The sequence below is a fragment of the Helobdella robusta genome (assembly GCF_000326865.2).
Source record: "Helobdella robusta unplaced genomic scaffold HELROscaffold_2, whole genome shotgun sequence".
Lineage (NCBI taxonomy): Eukaryota > Metazoa > Annelida > Clitellata > Rhynchobdellida > Glossiphoniidae > Helobdella > Helobdella robusta.
Window position 1 is genome coordinate 1,132,773 of NW_008704083.1, and position 8,549 is coordinate 1,141,321.

Below are 8,549 nucleotides of genomic sequence, written 5' to 3' on the forward strand. Positions count from 1 at the left end.
GCACACACTCAATAAACACACACACGCACAATCACGCACACATTACACACATACGCACGCACAAGCACACATGACAGATAAAAAACTGATAGAAAAAAGATCCGCTAGTACAAAATCATTAAATTTATTAACGAAGAAAAAAATTACAATCAGTAAGTAGATCGAGATGATATATGAATAAAAATGTTCAAGATAAAGCGAGAGGAGAGAGAGAGAGAAAACGAGAGAGGAAGAGAGAAAACGAGAGAGAGAAAAAGAGAGAAAGAGAGGGAGAGAAAGAAAAAGAGAGAGAGAGAAAAGAAGCAACGTAAAAAATGAGAGAACAGTTTAAAAGAAAGAAGTGAATGAAAGAGGAACAAAACAAGAGAGAGAGTAAAAGAGTTAAAAACAAAAAGACAGGAAGAGAGAAAAAGTCAAAAAAAGGAAGAGAGAGAAAGTAAAAAAAATGAAGAGAGAAAGAGAAAACAGAAAACAAAGTAAAATATTTGTATGTATCCATGAAGAGCAGATATTTTTTGGGTGTAATGGGTACACATTTAGATAAGACAGTTGCGTGCTTTTGATTTTTTATCGTCATCTCTCTCTCTCTCTCTTTTCTTTTCTCTTTTTCTTTCTCCCTTTCTCTCTCTCCCTTTCTCTCCCTCTCTTTCTCTCACTTTTTCTTTCTCTTTTTTAGTTTCTTCGTCTTTCTTTTTCTCGATTACCACTTTATTCTGACATGTTTTTGTCGTTGGTGTCAATTTGAACAAACTGTGGAAGTGAAAGGATTCAAGAGAGAGAGAAAGATGGATAAATAGAAAGAGAGAGAGAACGAAAGAAAGAGGTGTAAGAGAATGAGAGAGAAAGAGAAAGCAGTTATTATATTAATATCTTAATGTAACTTTTCCCACAAATATTATTCAATTCAAAAATAGAATTATGTAATAATAATAATAATTATTATTATTATTATTATTATAATTTTCCGCTATTGTTGGTCGTTTGCTGATTGGTTAATTCAATAAATAGAGAAAGTTGCGCGGATTTATGGCGGGCTCTGATTGGTGTTGATGTTTTTTGGGGTTTTTATTGTTATTTTTATTATTTTCATTATTTCTTTATTATTATTATCATTATTGTTGTTGTTGTATGTGTGTGTATGGATGCACTGTATGAAAATTGGTATGTGTGCATGTGTACGTGTATGTATGTATGGATGGATGTATGTATTATTACTGCGGATTTTATGCTTATAATTATCACATCAAGTGTAGTTGTGTNTGTTGTCGTTATTATTATTGTTGTTGTTTTGTTGTTATTATTGTTGTTATTTTGTTGTTGTAGTTGCTGTTGTGGCGTGTATGAGAGGTTCTTGATAATAAATAACGAACTTACGATATTGATTGGGACATTGATTTAGACTTTGGCGGTAGGTGTGTATGTTTGTTTGTATGTTTGTTTGCATGTTTGTTTGTTTGCATGTATGTTTGCAATTATGTTTGTATACGTGTACGCGTGTGTGTGTGTGTGTGTATGTACATGCTTTTGCACCCTACCTAAATACTTGTATGCTTATCACATACATACCTGCACAAACAGACAAACGATTACACAAACTATCAAACCAACAAACCGAACAAACAAACCAATAGACAAACATACAGACATGCAAACACAAATACAAACACACATACACACAAACACACATACAAGCATACAAACATAATTTACTGCTGGCATTAAATTGTTGTTGGTGGAGACGGTTGGCTGGCCTGCTATTAATGGCATACACTTCGGAACAAGTGCAAATCCATGGGCTGTAGTTGTAGTAGTAGCAGTAGCAGCCACAGTAGCAGTAGTAGTAGCTGAAGCAGAGCCGCATTAGTAACTGTAGTGGTAGTAGTAAAAATTATTAGAAAAATTAATTTTAAATCGTTTATGTCGAATGCTTTATAACTGCAGAAATGTCCTATGTATGTGCAATAAATGTTTTATGTACATTTTGAAATAAAATTTGTATATATTTGTATTTAAATGTATGCGTGTGTGTAGGTTGTATGTGTGTGTGTGTGTGTGTGTGTGTGTGTGTGTGTGTGTGTGTGTGTAGTTAGTTAATGATAGTTTTGTGTTTCTACGTATGCGTGTGTGTGAAAGTGTATCTATTTTGCGTATGTTTGCATAAATGTGTGTGTGTGAGTGTGTGTGTGTGAGTGTGTGTGTGTGTGTATTGCTGTGGTGTGTCTGTGTTCTTGGAAATTTTTATTACTCCCGAGGTTTATTTCTGCATTTGTAACTCAATATGGCAGACTTTCTGCAAGTCTGTCTGTCTGTCTCTTTGTCTGTCTGTCTGTTTGTTTCAGTGTGTTTTTAAGTGTCTGTACATGTGTTTGTATGTGTGTATAAGATATTTTTGTGGTGTGTATGTGTTTACGGTGTGTGTATGCATTTTCGCAGTGAATGTATATGTGTTTATTTAGTTGAGTCACGTCGGCTGTGTTGCGAATAAATTGTGAGTGTTTACTGTATGTTTGTTTGTGTGTCTGTGTGTGTGTGTATGTGTGTAACAATTTGTGTGTGTATGTGTGTAACAATATGTGTGTGTATTATGTATGTGTGTGTGTGTGTGTGTGTGTGTGTGATGGCGTACTTATAGATTTATGGGTGTATGAAGGAGAGATATAAAGAGCTTGACGGGAAATACATACTGCAGAATTAATGTATGCGAGAGTGAATTTGTGTGTGTGTGAGTTTGTGTGTTTGTTTGTGTGTGTGTGTGTGTGTGTGTGTGTGTGTATAAGTTTGTATGTTTTTGTATGTACGTATGTATGTATATTCATGTTTGTTCATTTGTTTATTTATTCATTCATTCGTTCGTTCGTTCATTCATTCATCACTTTAAAGAGCCATAATTACGAGCCGCCACAAAAAAGTATTACTATAAAATGTATTATTACATACAAACATACAAACAAACAAACAAAGTGACAAATACACATACATTTATACAAACAAACATACACACATACATATACACATACAAAGTAGATTTGTTTGTTTTTTTTGTTTGCGTGCCATCACTTTTTCCTTCTTCTATGTGCTGCGATCTGCAAAATAAGGTTTGTTTTAAATTTCCGTTTTGCGTGTTATACTTAGGTTTATCTGGATGTTTGTATGTATGTATGTATGTTTGTTTGTATGTGCGTATGTATGTATGGATCTATGTACGTATGTATGTATGTATATATGTACGTATGGTTATTAGTTTGTGTGTTGGTTAGTTTGTTTGCTTGTATGTATGTTTTTATGTTTGTATGAATGTACAATATATAAATGCGAGTGTGTGTGTGTTTTTGTATGTTTTAGATATTTGTAAAATCTGACTTTAGGTGTGTCAAGTTTTTTCTCATTTAATATTATTGATACTGTTAATAATAATAATAATAATTATTATTATTATAACATATTATATATTATATTATAACAACAATAATAATAATAATAATATTATTATTATTATTATTATTATTATTCCTTAAAATCACACATAAAAAGCAACACCAATGTATGAGCTAAAAGTCTACCATGCTCCAGTTTTCAGAAATGAACAAAAAGATAGACCTGGAAAAAAAATAATATGAATAATAATAATAATAATATTCATTTATTATTTTCCACTTCTCCATTGCTTTGTTGTTTATATTTCATTCCAGGTTGGAATGCGGTTTAGGACGATGTGGATTTTTTTTTCTTATTATTGTTGTTATTTTATTTTTAATTATTTTTTCTTCTTCTCCTTCTCTTTCTTTTTTTTCTTCTTCTTTCTTTTATTATTATTATTACTATTATCATTATTATTTATTATTAATAATTTGCGGTTTTTCAGTAAGTTATTTTGTTTTGAAGTCATTTTGTCCATTTTTTATTGTTGGTGTTATATTATTATTATTATTATTTTATTGTTTATCTCTTATTGTTCTTATTATTAAAGTTATTATTAATATTATAATTACTATTATAATTATTATTATAATTATTTTTTTTTATTATTATTATTTTACTCCTTTATTTCTTCTCCTTCCACCAATTGGGTGCTCAAACGTAAATAAAATAAAATGTAGAGGCAAAAAGATCACTAATAATTTGTCATTATTAATATTATTGTTGTTATTGCCGCTACTGCTGCTGCTTCTACTGCTACTACTACTACTACTACAGCTTTTACTACTGCTGCTACTGAATCTACCACAAATTTTGTTTTTGTTATTAGTTCGTTGTTTTGTTTAACATTCCGACTGTCAAAACAATATGTGTGTGTGTTGTTATGTGTATGTGTGTGTTGTTATGGGTGTATGTGTGCGTATGTGTATATATGTGTGCGTGTATGTAATCATATATGTGTGTGAATGGGACAGAAATCAAAGAAGCTTAGAACTGATCCACAGCGATTCGTAATTGGGGTAACGTCAAAATGCACACAAACCCTTTAGGTTTTACATATATTATTTTTCATCTTCACTCAAATCATTTTATTATTATTATTATTACAATTTATTATTTATTATTGTCGTTAATAGCACTGCTATTCTTGTTGATCCTATTTTTATTTTTGAGTGATTTATTCAAAAATCTTCGCTCAATTACTCGGTGATTATGTCTGGGCGATGAATAAATGAATGAATGTAAGAATGTGATGAAGAGTATTGAAAAAAGGAAGGAGAGAGAAAGAGAGAGAGAGAAGGAGAGAGAGAAAGAGAGAGAAAGCATATGCAAATAAACGTGAACAAACAAACATACATGCAAACAAACAAACAAACAGACATACAAACAAACATACAAACAAACAGACAAACAAACAGACAAAGATAAACAGTTAGACATTCTCAAATTCTCAGAAAATCCTCAAAGAAACTGACGTCAACGTCAAAAAAATTATATTTTTTCTATCCTTTCATTCTCTCTCTCTTTCTCTCTCCCTCTCTCGCTTTCTCCTCTTTCTCTCTCTCTCTCTTTTTCTCTCTCTCTCTCTTTTTCTCTCTTTTTCTCTCTCTTTCTCTCTCTCTTACCATGATAAAAATAATGAGAAAAGAAAGATTTAATTGTCGTTGACGACAATTGTAGTTGACACAGCGTTTAAATTTTTTCGCTCTAGTATTAGATTAACTTATGTTAATTATTAGCTGTCTTTAAAAATTTCTTATTATCTACTGTTGCATATTTGTTTGTTTGTGTTGGTGTGTATATCTGTTGGTGTGTGTGTGTATGTATGCGTTTATGTATGTATGTAGGTATGTATGCATGCATGTATGTATGTGTGTGTGTGTACACATGTTTGTGCTTGTATGTGTATGTTATTACTTATAATAATGAAAATAAGACTGAATTGAGAATAAAATACAATTTTTTTTTCTTTTTCTGAGACGGACGCACGCACGCGCGGGCTTAAGTTTCACTGCTCAGTTTAATCCAGAACTTAACGTAATTAATCAATGTGGAGGAAGAGAAAGAAGGAAACAGAGAGAGAGAGAGAGAGAGAGAGAGAGAAAGAAAAAAAGAGAGAGAGAAAGAGAGAAAGTGAGAGAGAGAGAAATAACATGCAGTGAAAAGAGTAAAAAGAGAAAGAGGGAAAAAAACAAAGCGAAAGAGAGAGAAAACAGGCAGACGGGCAAATATAGAGATGACTAAAGGTATTAAAAGAAGAAGTAAAAGTAGAAGAAAAATATAATGATGAAGGAAAAAAGAGAGAGAGAGAGGGAGAGAGGGAGGAAGATAATATGCAGTATCTATTTCCAGTAGCACGCACACATGTCATCACGCCACTAATATTAATTTTATTTATATTAATATTGTTTTTAATCAAATAATTTTATTTCATTATGTTTTTATTATTTTTATTCATACAATTGAAAAATAAGAACAATGGGAACTTTTTTTGGATGAGCCCAAATTTTTTTTAAATATTCTGCCAACCAGCCGACCAAACAATCAACCAACCAACCAGCCAACCATCCAGCTATCCATCAACACAATGAAAGACCAACCAATCAATTAACCAATCATTTAATTAATCAATCAATCAACCAATCATTTCAGTAATCAATCAGCCAACCAAACAATCAACAATTGCCAATCGAGTCTACAAACTTAAACTATTTTTTAGCGTAACAGCTTGAAGCTCAAAATATTTATGGAAATAAACCCTAAATAACAAACATACGGCCATATCTATGTGTATATGTGTGTGTATGTGTATGTGTGTGTATGTTTGTGTGTGTGGTGTGCGTATGAGCGAGACAAACATAGCTGAAGCAATTCAGGTTGTACTATCAATCGCTTTTATATCCGCCTAGTGCTCCGATGCAAACGTATGAAGTGCCATCTAAAACATTCACCGCCAGAGCCAAAAATAAACTCATAAAAATCTTTTCTCTCTCCCTCTTTCTCTTTCTCTCTCTCTCTTTTTCTCTGTGTGTGAGTGTGTGTGTGTGTGTGTGTGTAAGTTGTTAAAATTAAACTTCTTTATAATCCACCCTATTTTTCCTATTAGTCAAAATGGAAATAGCTACATGTAAGGTATTTATCATTAGCTATCTATATTTAGCGCCATACAAAACACCTTATAACCTCGTCTTATCAGGCATGTTGGTGATGATTTACGACTAACTTCTAATAGTATTTGTTAATTACTAAATAGGGAAAGAGAGAGAGAGAGAAAGAGAGAGAAAGAGAAAATGAAGTAAGAAAAAAAAAGAAAGCGAAAGATGAAAGAGAGAAACAGAAATTGACGAAAACAGCCCTTCTAACTCAAAAATTACCCAAAAACAGAATTTATGTGCCTATGCAAATGAATAATATTACACCCACACACGCATACACTCACGCATACACACTCACACGCACACACGCACGCACACACAAATATATCAATACACTTGAAAATGTGAGAAGAAAATAAACAAGACAAAACTTCTTTCGCGTGAACGCTACGAAGAGTTTCCCATCCAAATCCTTTTTTTCAGCGTTTTTTTTTTCACAAGTCTAACTGAATTGATAACCAATGTTTCAACACATTGTTAAGCATATAGAAGCATCTAGAAAAAAGCACACGCACACATACACACAAATTCACGCACACTTACATTAGATCATACATACTCAACTCATACATTCACACACATATTCACACACATTTTTACACATACTTGTGTACACTTATATCCGCACATATGTACATGCTTACACACGCAGGTACAGACATACAAACACTTACACATACACATGCAAACACATACAAACGTACACACACACATACAAACGTACACATACATCAACACGTACACGCACACACGCACACACAAACGCAAACACACGAGGCAGCAAAAAAGCAGAAAACGCCGATAAAGCAATCCAATTAAAATATCCTGCCAATTTACGAGAGCGCTTCATTTTTTCTTTCCCGCCATATTCCTTCCCGCCATTTTTTCTTTTCCCGCCATATTCTTTCCCGCCAATTTCTTTCCCGCCATAGTCTTTCTCACACTGTGCGTCTCAATATTTTTCTTTTAACATTTTCCGATTTTGTTTATGATGTTTGTAGCTGGGGCAGTAGTATTGGTAGCAGCAGCAATATAGCAGTAGAAGCTGTAGTAGTAACAGCAGTAATGTAGTAGCAGCAGTAGTAGTAATAGTAGAAATAGTATTTTTTCACTTTGCTTTTTTAGATAAAAGGTGAAGTTTGTATTGTATAGTTTATTTATTCAACATTCTACATCTGTATATAATACTGTACATGTGTTTGTATGCAAATATGTGTGTAAATGAATGTGTATGTGCGTGTGTGTATGTGTGTGTGTGTGTCAATGTGTGTGTGTTTTTTGTATGCTTTTTCGTAAACAATTGTTGCGAAGAGTATGCCACACATGTTCGCCTTGGAATGCGTCTTTCAATGGAAAGTAAGGGAAGCAAAAATGTTTTTTGTTTTTGTTTATGCTTTGTTTTTTGTTTGTATTTGTTTGTTTGTATTTGTTTGTTTGTATTTGCTTGTTTGTATTGTTTAATTTTATTTGTTTGTTTGTACTGTTTGTTTGTATTTGTTTGTTTGTATTGATTGATTGTATTTGTTTGGTTTTATTTGTTTGTTTGTATTTGTTTGTTTGTATTGTTTGTTTGTATTTGTTTGTATTTGTTTGTTTGTATTGTTTGATTGTATTTGTTTATTTGTATTGTTTGTTTTTATTTGTTTGGTTGCATTTGTTTGATTTTATATGTTTATTTATATTGATTGATTGTATTTGTTTATTTGTATTGTTTGTTTGTATTTGTTTGTTTGTATGTGTTTGTAATTTTTTGTTTTGTTTTGTTTGTTTGTACTTGTTTGTTTGTACTTGTTTGATTGTATGTGTTTGTATTTGTTTCTTGTGAGTTTGCAATGGAAAGTTTAAAAAAAATTTGCACTTCAGTAAATAAATTTTAGCGCTGAAACAATAGAAGAAATAGTATAAAATTATCACCTTTTTTCTTTTTTTCTTTTTCTTTATCATCATCAGTAGCAACAACATCATCATCATCATTAT